The sequence below is a fragment of the Sus scrofa genome, chromosome 8 (assembly GCF_054392235.1).
Source record: "Sus scrofa isolate SSC_HxYL_T2T_F1_AM1 chromosome 8, Sscrofa_HxYL_maternal_Yorkshire_Landrace_v2.0, whole genome shotgun sequence".
Taxonomy (NCBI): domain Eukaryota; kingdom Metazoa; phylum Chordata; class Mammalia; order Artiodactyla; family Suidae; genus Sus; species Sus scrofa.
In genome coordinates, this window is record NC_139390.1 from 97,551,696 (window position 1) to 97,564,219 (window position 12,524).

Here is a 12,524-nt window from a genome sequence, read left to right on the forward strand (position 1 = left end):
TACTTGTATAAGTTAATACATGTACATTATTTTATTGATGTATAAATACAAAGTAAACTGGTAAAACAAAGCATGAAACAGCAAATTTCACCTTGTCTTTACCTTTTATTTGTTTATTCCTACTACTCGATAACAACTACTAGCAATTATTTTAGCTCTTTACTTTTATATTTCTAAAATGCAAGTTATATACCTATCCTGTTTTTCTTTTTTCTAAAATTTGGTTATTTATATTGACCTTTCTAGTTCTTATTTTCACACTTACATGCACACAGTTCTTCTATCTCTACTCTGTGATTATTGTTATTTCTGAATATGTAGTCAAATAAATATCCACTGCTTATATTATTATGACTATGCAAATTCTTCTTATTACTGAGCTACATAGTAAAATAAGATTGCATTTTCTTTCTTATAGATCTTTTTGCTCATATCATAGTTAATGATTGTATTTGGGGAGGTGTTTGTGTGTTGCTTATTTATCTGTACACTATTTCCCTGTTCATTCAAAATTTTAAGCTGAGCTGGAAAATTTCTCTCAATGTATTTAAACATCCAGTATTCCATAAATCCTTCTTATCCTTTTGTCAATCCTCATTATTTCTCTAGAACTGCCAGGTTGGTAAGCATTTGGTCTGGCTTTCTGATTTTGTAGGAAATAGTTTTACAAATTGTTTTGCCCAATATGTGTCAAGCATTTTCCAAAGAGGAATTTAGGGACCCAAGCTCCTCTATCTTTGGTGCTATTGTCTTTAATTATATGGCCTGCAAAGTCATTCTTAAATGAAAACTGAGAAGGGAAAATCACTTAACAGGAAGTGTTTTCTAAGCCAAAAAGTGTGGTGTATCATTTGTAGCTACATTCTGTTTGGTACAACCCAGTTATACAGTCCAGCCAAACTACAAGAGGGTAGGGAAATACATTAGAAGTGGTCCAGGAAATGGTAGGAAAACAGATCTGAGCAGAGCACCAGCCTCTTTGCCATCCTGAATTTCAATGATAAAAAAAAGAACAATACAAGCATTCTAGAAAATTAATCAAGTAATTTAAAAGGTGATTGTGAGGAAGACTTGATCTTCTTCAATTCTGTAATTTAAATCAGAACACAGTGAAAAAACATCTGTAGAGTCTGACGTATAAGAGACTGGGATACAAGAATTTCATAATAAACTGAAACTAAATTGGAAACCAAAACCCATTTTCAAGCACACAAAGACTCCAAACTCTTTGATTTGCTCTTTTGGCAAAAATTCATTTGAAGATGCATACTAACTAAAGATGAATTAAAATAAGGAATTCACAAAATGGGAGACCAAAAGTAAGAAATAAAACACTGACAATGTTGGTACCAGTTAAATGTGTAATTAAATTAATGAGTGTTATATAGTTATTAACTAATGACTTTGTTTTACTTAATTAAATATAATAATATCACTTTGAAAATAATAAACTCAGCTTGGATTTGATACCTGGCCCCATGAATTTTGGCATGCTGTAGGAATGGTCAAATAATAATAATATTGATAATAATAATAAACTTAGATTAAAAATCATGGAAAAATATGAACAAACATGTTAAAAATTGTGAAAGACAGAAAGCAAGCTGTGATGGTATACCATTTTTCTTATCATTCACATGGGATCAATAGATTGAATTTCCACCTTTGTCAAAAACATAGATTTAAGCTTACTATATGATGTTAAAAATGTTAGCACTTACAGAACTACTGCAAACTATGTGTTTAGTAAATCAGGCTGTGTTTTAAAAACAAAAAAGATGTATACGTAACATACAATATAGAAAGCTATTAAAATATATTTAATAAAGGAAATAGAAAGCTATTATCAATAAAGAATAAATATTATAATTCAGATCATATACCTCAAAGTCAGTTAAACCAATTAAACATGTTCCACTTTTAACAGGTAAAAATAAACTCATAATATTAAACACACATACACACACACACAGAAATGGAACTGAGAGCCATGCTTAGAACAAAGGGCCTCAAAAAGCTGAAATTGAATAATGGGCAATATTCAACCCTGAAATGCAAAAGCAAGGGAAACTAATCATTTTAAAATATGAAATTATTGAATTAAAAGATAAGTGAATGTTTATCAGAACAAAGAAGGTAGCTTTATAATGATAGAAAATCGAATAGACTGTGAATGTAACTGTTTTTCTGGTTACCTGATAAATACTATCTATAAAATGTATATATAAATAGTATCAAATTTACATGAAAGAAAACTTAAATGAAATAAAAGGTTAAAAAAAAGCCAGTCAATTTTAATTTGCCTCTTTCAATGTATGACAGATTGAGAAATATAAAACAGTGAGACCATAAAGTGCCCATTTGTTTTTTCCCTATACATTTTTTTTTAGTTCTCACACTGTGTTCATTACTGTCTATGTCAGGATGATGCAGTAAGCATTTTATTTCATGGAGCATATTGTCTAACTGGGGAGATGAACATTAGTGAAATAAATGACAAATTGCCGGTATACTTTCAAAATCGTATAAGAGCCACAGAGGAGTGGAATGTGGTTAAATGAGAACAGATAACAAAAGCATCTGACTCAGAATACAGAGTCTCACAGGTGCTTTTGTTTATATCTGTAAGATGAATAGTAACTAAAGGCAAGAGATGAAGACTCTTTGCAGTCAGAAAGAAAAGACCTGTGAGCATAAGTTCCACATCTGAAACAAATGTACAAATATATCCAAGGAACAAACAAATAAATCCAAGGAGCTGATGAAAGGCTGGAGTCAAAAGAGTCATCAGATAAGGCAGCAAGGTGAGCAAGAAACAGTATTCAGGGCCTCACAGCTCTTGTTAAATTCATTTTTCCTTTATCCTCAGAGCCATGAAGAACTTGAGGAAGGAAGAGTGATGCTCTACTTTGCATGTTGAAAAGATCACTGAATAATAGCTAGTTGGGAGAAGGTCATGATGTGTGCAGAGACTTAAGTAGGAGGACAACATAATAGTGCAGTGAATGATGAGATATGACTTCTCAATAAAGATGAAGAGATATGGACACAAATTAGACCTTCTTTTAGTGTAATTGACAATGCATTGTGTTTTGGAGGCAAAGGAGAGATGCCTGTCAAAGAATGGAGACTATAGTAATCTGTTTTTGCAACTCAGAGATCTACATCAAACACTGTGGATCTGTCCTAGAAGCTCCCATCTATCTGGCAGAGTGAAAGGCTCTGCTAAGAGCTGAGAACATGCAGGAAGTGGACTGAATTTGATTTGGTCCACTTAGACAACATAGAAAGTGTAAAAAGGGAAATAAATACCTAAAATAATGTGGTAAAGAGTAAATAAACAACTAAGTATAACAGAAAAGAAAATCAAGAATTGGAATTAATTTTGTACAAGAATTTAGTATATCATAAATATGTAATTTCAAAACAATAAGCAAGATGGCATATTTAAATAGCAAAACTCCCATAATTAGTTAAGAAATTCATTTGCTGAGAGAAGAAGCATTGAGATACTTGTACTAGTGTAATTTCATTACACTTTTAAATACAAGAAAAAAAATTCCCCACAATTATTTGGAAAAAAATGTCTACAAAATAAAGTTTTCTTTATATGGGAAAGGTCTTTGTGAGCAAGGCACTTAGAAATTAGAAGGAAGACTTTTTCTTTTTCTTTTTTTCTTTTTTTTTTAGGGCTGTACCCACAGCATATGGAAGTTCCAAAGTTAGGGGTCAAATTGGAGCTACAGCTACTGGCCTACCCCACAGCCATAGCAATGAAGTCTCTATGCCACACATGCGACCTACACCACAGATTGCTTGTGGCAACACCGGATCTATAACCCACCGAATGAGGCCAGGGATAGAGCCTGATACTAGATTCGTTACCATCGAGGCACGATGGAAACTCTTGAAGGAAGATTTTAATACATAAGAAATACTTAAAAATATATATATACAGAGGTTCTGTAACAAATAACAAATATAGAGATCTAATGGAAAATCTAATTACTTTAATAATAATGTAATTTTTTCAAAAAACATCAAAATAATTAAAATACAATTAAAAATAAAATCATAAATATATATATATATCTCCTCAAAATTTTTTTGAAAAATAGTGACTTGGCTAGCTATCTTTTGAAAATTATATATGAACAATTTAGCAATGCAGATTGTGTATTACAGTGGAAGGTGGAAAATACTTAGGGCAGCATGAATATTTTCATAGAAATTTCATGGGTTTTCTAGCCAAAGAGACACATTTCCAGGCGGTTTGATTGTAATTTCTGTGAAACCAATAATTATACATGTGTGCCTGTATAACTTATTTGACACTCATCTCTGTAGTAGAATATGTAAAGAGTTTTATAAGTAAACATTTCACTTGCTTAAAAAATTAATTCAGTGTGTATGTAGCTGAAAATACCATAAGCATTTCACACCTCTAACTTTAGCTGAGGGTGTGATACAGGAAAGAACTCAAAATGATGACTGAAGATTTAGGAGGAAAAAAAATGGTTATTAGGAGATCTGGCTCCTTTTCCTCAATTTATCTTTTTGTAACCTTGGCAAAGTATTTATCTTCAGTTCCAACAATAATCTTGCAAGATGAAGGATCAAAATACACTTTTTTTTCCTAAAGTCACCAGCTGTAGCAAAGCTCAATAATTTTCTGGAGTTACTTAGGGCCTGTGTGACTTAAGCACCTGCTGCTAACCTACAATTTGGGGTTCTTTCTCATGATTCTTCCAGTTTCCAGAAGTTGATAGAATTTTTTTCTTTGATTTTTTTTTAATTTTAAACTTCTGTTGTGTGTTTTTAGCCTGCAATATTCAAAATTATTTGTAAATTAATAATAGTCTACAGGGAGACCATGCTATGTAGGTTAAAATTCCATCAGTTGGAGTTTGGCTAAGTGGGTTAAGAACACAACATAGTCTCCATGAGTATGCAGGTTCAATCCCTGGCCTTGCTCAGTGGGTTAAGGTACTGGCATTGCTGCAAGGTGCACTATAGTTTGCAGATATGGCTTGGATCTGGTGTGGCTATGGCTGTGGCGTGGCTGTAGCAGCTGTAGCTCTGATTTGACCCCTAGCCTGAGAACTTATGTTAGGTAGAATAGGACAGGGACCCGGACCTGGGTGATTCAAAACAGGCCATTTATTGTTACCAAAAACAGGGGGCCTGTGATCAAACAGTGAAGATATATGCAGGTACCAGAGCAATGCTCTTTGGAATATCTCCGTATAACCTTTTCCCATGCAAATAAGGCAACCTCACCCAGGACCAATCAGAGGATCAAAATGTGGGGGGTTGGGCCAGGTAATAAGTGGGCTTGGGGCAAGAGAATAGGGGTCCACAAACAGGGACACAACATAGGGATATAAGGAAAAACACAGTTTCAGCCAGGGCCAGTCCCTACCTGGGGGAGCCCTCTCTGAGGGCATAAATAAAACTTGCTGTACACTGCTACTTGACTCTTGATTGCAGTCAAGATTGCGACCTCTGAAGCAACCAGAAGGAATGTTTTTCTGCTTGGGACAGTGGACCTGAACAGCTCATTAAAAGAGCTCATGTCAGAGCTGGCACACTGCCGTGTCAATTTCAGGGGAAATTCCCTTCAACCCAGAACTGCTGCCATTCTGAGCTGATCTCTCCTGCCTGAAGAGACAACTTGCCTCCATCCCTGGGAGGCGAGACTACTAGGTCTATTCTGGCACTGCCGCAGTACCTCCCAGCTGGAACAACCTCCTGTCAGACCACCTGCCTCCATCCTTGGGCCACAAAGCCCACTGGCTCTGTCCTGACACTGTTAACGTGCTTCTCAGCCTGCACCTCCAAATCCTTATTTTGTGTAAGCAAGGACCAAGAGAGAGATACTGAGCAGATGAATCTGACATTTCCATAGGCCACACATGTGGCCATAAAGAAAAACAAAAAAATTCCGTCATGGGAATTCACACTGTGGCTCAGCGGTAATGAACCCAAACAGTAACCATAAGGATGTGGGTTCGATCCCTGGCCTCACTCAGTAGCATTCATATACAGCATTGCTGTGAGCTGTGGTATAGGTTGCAGACATGGCTTGGATCCTGTGTTGCTGTGGCTGTGGTGTAAACCAGCAGCTGCAACTCCAATTTGACCCTTAGCCTGGCAACTTCCATATGCCGAATGTGCGGTCCTAAACAAACAAGCAAACAAAAAAAAACAATGCCCCAACATGATTCTCTTTTGACAGCCATTGCAAAAATTCATACACACTGGGAAAACAAGGGCAACAGCCAAGTAGAACCCAGAGCAGGCCTGCTGGAGCAGTGGTCATTGAAAGCAACCCCAGGATGCATAAATGGTCTCAGGTTCCAAGCCCCCTCTCTGCCCATCATTCCAAAGGAGCATACAGGAGTGTAGCTGAGCTAGGCTACTAAGCCTTTGGAGGAGGGACTCTTAGATGTTGGGATGAATGCTTAGGTTACATGAAAAGTGGAGCAATGCACCAGCTCCTCCCCTATTTTGACCTGACAAATGGATATATTGGCAATACTTTGTGGAAAAGCCTTGGCCTGTGCTCTATCACATAGCTCAGTGATTGTGGTTTAAGTATGAGCCCTTCAGCCACAACTCATTTCCAAGGAATTTTCAGAAGAACAGCTCCTTTGTGTGTTTGCCCATATGCACATTGGACTTTCAAAATGTGTATCATGGACACATGTGTAGCCACACTATGTATGCAAGCATAGTGTTGTATGTTGGGGTAGGAGGGGTAACTAGGAAACTGAAACTTTCCCTTCATCCTTAGAGACACTGGAGGTAAAAATGGTTTTCTCTGAGAACTTGAGGTCTTTTTAGAGGTAATTCTTAATTCCAACAAGGACACTGCAATTACCTTATCGTAGCTATTAGGTTAGGGGCCTATTAGTTGTGTCTTCATGTCTATTCCAACATCACTTTCAACCACCCATTTCTCATTCATTTTACTTGCAGCCACACTCACTTTCCTCTTCTTTTTCTTCCTCCAGTTTGCTCTTTAAAACTCCGAAACTTGAAAAACTCTTTGTACCATCTTCATGTGCTTCCTTCTGCTTGTCATTTAATTTTTACCTCATATGTCAGCTTCACAGGAAATCCCTGCCAGTCTCTCCAACCTCTCATGTTCTTCATTGTGCTTTTTGCTATCTGAAATAATCTTCAATACTTATACATTTTATATCTCACCTCGAAAAATAGTCATTTCATGAGGAAAGGGATGATGCTCATTGTTTCATCCCAGAAGAGTGCTAAGTCTCAGTAGTTCTTCAATGTATTATTTATCATCTGAACTCAGAGAAAGTTTTCAAGGGCACACTGAGGGGCTGGGCCTCAAAAGAAGATGGGATGACCTCAACTGAACCTACATAGTGGGGATCTTTACCAGCCAAGAAATACTAGACAGCATGAGGGTGACAGCTGTCACCCAATTTTGGAACCCACAGGAGGCCAGCACGACTAGCTAGTGAACATAAAGGAAAAGGGGTCTAGTGCAGAGCCTTGGGATAATTGGAGAACGTCCACCCTTCCAACTTCCTTTAGGGGGAGGCAAAGTGGGAGCTGAGGGGATCAGGAGCAGAGGTTACAGCAGGAGGAGCCAGTGGAGACATCAATTTTCTTTCCTAGCCAAAGAAGTAAATTAATAATAAAACTGTTCTCAAAACAGAGAAGTTTTTCAGTTATTATCTTCTAAGTTCACTAAGCAATGCAAGAACTATTATTTTAGTTATAGTTTTTTTTTCCTTCTCTTGGTGATCTTTAAAACAACATTAAAAAATCAATTTAAACAAAAATATTCAAGCAGCTGAACATAGATAGCCATATACTCTCTTATTTCCAGTTAAAATTAGTGGAAGTAATTAATTGCTAGGTAAGAATTATATATTTACATCATCATTTTTTAAATCACCATTTGATTATTAAAGTTCCTAAATGTGGCACAGTGCACTTAACATTTTGGTAGCATCTTTGGAAGATAGCATTTTTATATTTATGGCTATTCAATGAATCCCTGATCAACCAAAGCTAGGTTGTATTAGCCAAAAAACACTAAAAAGCAAAATTATTGTAATGTAATTAGGAGAAATTCCAAATACTTAGTTTGCATATTAAGTATCATTTTAGTGCAAATTATAAGGTTTTACCTTTTAAACAGGATTGTCTCTGATTCAGTTTTATTTATTTACAGAATCCTGTGAGTAATTAACTGAGCAAATTTTGCAACCGTCAAATTTGGGGAAGAAAATGCAACAGAAGAGAGAAGAAAGAAAAGACTAAGAGCCAAGTTGATTAAAGAAAAGCAGCTTGAAACAGAAGCTGAATATTATGGTTCCTTACAGCAACAATTTCATATTTGGTTAAAAATTTTGGAAATGCCATTTCTATCATTCTTAAATAACCTGTTTGCTTTCTATGAAGATATAAAATAAAGATCGCCTTTATTCAGGTACCTTGGGAATGGAAACCATGTTAGTCTTTTCAGCATTTAGTACCTAGGGTGCCTAGCCTGTAATATATATCCAAATATATTTATGGAACTAATTTAAAAAAAAACTCTTGAATGAATGGATAATTAAAGAAAGAAAAGGAAATCCAGAAAGTATTGGAAAGACAAATACTTTTCTTCATCTCAATTTATCAAATTTCCAGTGCCATAAATCAGCCAATCTAGATAATAGGACACCCTTATGGATGTTCCATGGAACAATTATTTTATTATCTAGGATTTTGTAATCCAGCATTTCTATTTGTTTGATCAGAAGAGATGCTATGTATGAGCTTTGTACTTTATTTTAATACTCTATTTAACATAAATAAGATGATATTTACTTAGTAAGAATCGAAATGGCATGCCTTAAAAATAAGAGGATTTGCTAAAAGCTTCATTGATCTTGAGTCCAATATCTGGCTACATGTCCTGGCTCTCCCAATTAACTCATTATGTGTCCTTTGATAATATTTTATCATTCTGAGCCTCAGACTCCTCATCTCTAAAACAGGAAAACAAATACGAACTACTTAAGAGGGCTGTTGTAGGAATGCATGTGATAATACTGAAAAAATAAATAAATATGATACATATATATGTGTGTATATCAGGAGTTTAAATACAAAATAGTCTTGTTGCTCATTTTAAATGTCCATGTGTGAGATAGAGTTGATTAATGAATATTTGGCTTTTAAAAATTATAAACTTATAGACATTTCCATTCATGTTTCATTTAAGTGGTAAAAAACTTTTAAAAAGTGTGATGATTCTTAGATCATTATTTTCTTCCTAATTTCTCCATTCGTAAGTGTTAAAATAATGTGAACCTTCAAATGTCTAATGTGAGGGAACAGGTATAGTATTTAAAAGTAAGAATATGGTCTAAAAATCATACTGTTAAAAATTTATCTAAAATGCTGTCATGAAATGAAAAATTACTTTTACAAATCCTGTGGTTCAGTAGGATTTGTAGAGGTAATGTATCTTCAAATAATACTTTGAATGAATTACACCCAAATAAATCTTAATATAGTGTAGACATGAAAGAATAAAACTGCATCCCAATTAAAAGAACATTTTTATTTTTTTTTAATTTTTTTTGTCTTTATAGGGCAGCATCTGCTGCATATGGCGGTTCCCAGGCTAGGGGTCAAATCAGAGCTGTGGCTGCCGGCCTATACCACAACAATGTGGGATTCCAGCTGTGTCTATGACCTACACAACACCATATTGCAAGGCCAGATCCTTAACCCACTGAGAAAGACCAGGGTTCATATCAGCATCCTCATGGATGCTAGTCAGATTCGTTTTGGCTGAGCCACCATGGGAACTCCAAAAGAACATTTAATTGTAGAATGGGTAAAACACCACTTTCAAAAATTTTTTATTTTTGAAAAACTTAATTCAAAGTTCTAAAATAGCCCCACTTCTCAAATGTGATGATTTTTCTTCTTTAGAAGTTTATTTGCTTTGCACATCAAGTGTCCAGTCACCCTAGTTTTACAGTCACAAGGACCTCATAGGACCCACTGCACATTAAATGGTTGTAATTGGTCTGTTCCTGTATGTATCCTAAATTCCTATTTGATCTAAACTATATACTTCATCTAAAAAATTAATCTTAACAGTGCATACTTATTATTGTTGTAGTCTCAGCGTCAATGTCCTTTATTTTGTATTATAAACTAAAAATTTAATAATTGTAGTATAGGTGATAGACTTACTTTAAATTTCGGTCTTGTTCAAACCTCACTTTATAATTCATTCATTTCAGTTATTGTACTCCGTGTCTGTAGCTGTTCTTTACATTTTCTAACTCTTAAAAAATTTTAACTTCTCACACTGCATCCATTCTCCTCCTAAGTCTTTGATGATCTTTATGATCATTCCTCTGAACCCCTTCTGAAATAGACTGCCTATCTTCACTTCACCTAGTTCTTCTTCTGGGGTTTTATCTTGTTCTTTTATCTGAAACATGTTCCTCTGCTTCCTCATTTTGTCTAGATTGCTATTTGTATTTTTAGGTATGTGGTAGATGAGTTACATTTCTCAACCTTGGAGAAGTGGCCTTCTATAGGAGACATTCTGTATGTCCCAGCAGCACACTCCCCTCTGGCCACCCAAGCTATACACTCTAGGGTTTCCCCTTAAGAAGGCTGTGATTATGAGCTGACTATGTGGATGGTCTTGTTGGATCCTAGTCCAGCTGGTTGTCAGTCCCTGCCTTGTGTGGATGCTTCTGGCTGCTGCTATTTAGTATGACCTGGTCACAAAGTAGCTGGTTGCAAATCCTAGGGGGCCCTTGGGGCTAAATGCTGGCTCACTGATGGGTTGAGTCAGCCTCCTAAACACTGGAGATGTTGCCCACATGCTCTCAGGTGAAGCCAGATACTGGCAGGCGGAGCTAGTTCCTTCATTATGTCTTTAGGTGTAGAATGCCTTTTCTGATAGAACTTCACCATAGGCTTTCACCTCTGGTCTAGGCCGTCAACTAGTTCACAGTCTAAATTAGAAGCAGAAAGGCTAAAATTAAAGATTACAATAGAAATTTAAAAGGCACACAAGTTTATGCTTAAAGCAATAGTCTTCATATATGAAAGAAAATGAGCTGTGACCTGGGTCTTACAGGATGACGGGCATTCTCCACATGGATAAGAAGGGCATTTGCATGCCAGGGGTGGGAGACATACTGTGGAAGACATATGCAGGCATATGTTCCATGTCAGAGTAAATGTCAAATATGGTATGAACTGAGAGCAGAGGAGGGTTAGGAGAACCACCGGGTGCCATGACATAAAGGTCTTTATGATCCATGCAAAAATACATGCTACACAGAACAGTAAACTGGCAAAGTCTCAAGATACTAGCAAAAGAAATGAAAAATGTTTGTATTTTTATTTTCCTTTTTTAAAAAATTAACAATCAAGAAATACTTTATTATTACTCAATTGGCAACAGAGTGGATGGTTTGATCTACAAGTGAGATAAAAGTAAGACAAGGCAACTGTTCAAATAAGAAATTGAGGCAATTGCAAGGGAGATAAAAGGAAAGTAATAGGATATAGAGCAATTTAGGCTGTAAAATTAAAAGGATGTATTACATCAATTCTCTATAGGATTCTCTGTGAAAGCTTGGGAAGGGTCTTGAGTTGCTCGGAGGTTTCTAGTTTGAATGGATATTTGTATCAGGAATATAGAATAAAGATGTTTTGGAAAGATGATAATTAGTTAGATTTTGAGTTTGGGAACCTTACATTTCTAGAGTAGATAAGCATGCAAATGTCAAATACATAGCAGGAAACAAGTTTTGGAGCTTAGGAGAAATAAAATAAGAAAAAAGTTGGAGATTTTGGAATAATGGTCTATACGTATATTATATACAAAGCTGTTATGTCACACATAGAAACTAATAATTGTGATTACTAAAAAAAATACCATCACCCTCTATTTAGCATGGACTGATAAATTATCCCCACGAAAGAGCTATTTTACTTTAACAAATCATTTAGGTTGAAAAATAGGTGATGATTATTGAATTTTATCTGAGCCTGCTGTTTCTGGAAAGTAGTGATGGTCAGGAAATGCCCTTACCCGTTTGCATTCTGGAAAATAGCTAACAGAAGGACCATCCTGTCCTGGTATGTTCTGTAAATTAACTACTTTCACCCTTCAAATAAGCATAGTTCTTCATCATTCATTATTACTCCCATAAGACTCACTGATGACTCCCTTGTTTATCTGCTCTATAAACCCCAGTCCTTCCTCATTTTCTTTGAAATGATACTTAATATCAAGAGTGCTGCCTAGTGTAACAGTCTGAATAAAGTCATCTCCTTAATTGTTTGATGTTTTTCATCTTTTACACAGCAGACAGTCAATAGTGATTAATTCCCACAGAAAATAATGAATCGGGATCCACCTCCTAGTTTACCCATTTATTAGCCATGTAGCACTCAGAAATTATTTTCTTTCTTTCTTTTTTCTTTTTGTCTTTTTGTCTTATTAGGGCCAT

General features: G+C 35.7%; 1 long non-coding RNA gene across 2 annotated transcripts in view; it reads left to right on the forward strand.

The window, feature by feature from the left end:
- LOC102163618 (uncharacterized) overlaps nucleotides 1-12,524 on the forward strand; it is a 501,092-nt gene that overhangs the window by 412,273 nt on the left and 76,295 nt on the right. Inside the window, exon 14 of one of the 2 annotated variants that reach the window (XR_014812956.1) lies at nucleotides 8,213-12,355. The exons of the other annotated variant lie outside the window; for it this stretch is intronic. This is a non-coding gene — a long non-coding RNA (uncharacterized LOC102163618). Of the gene's footprint in view, nucleotides 1-8,212; nucleotides 12,356-12,524 lie in introns of those variants that run through there. 2 annotated transcript variants of the gene reach the window in all.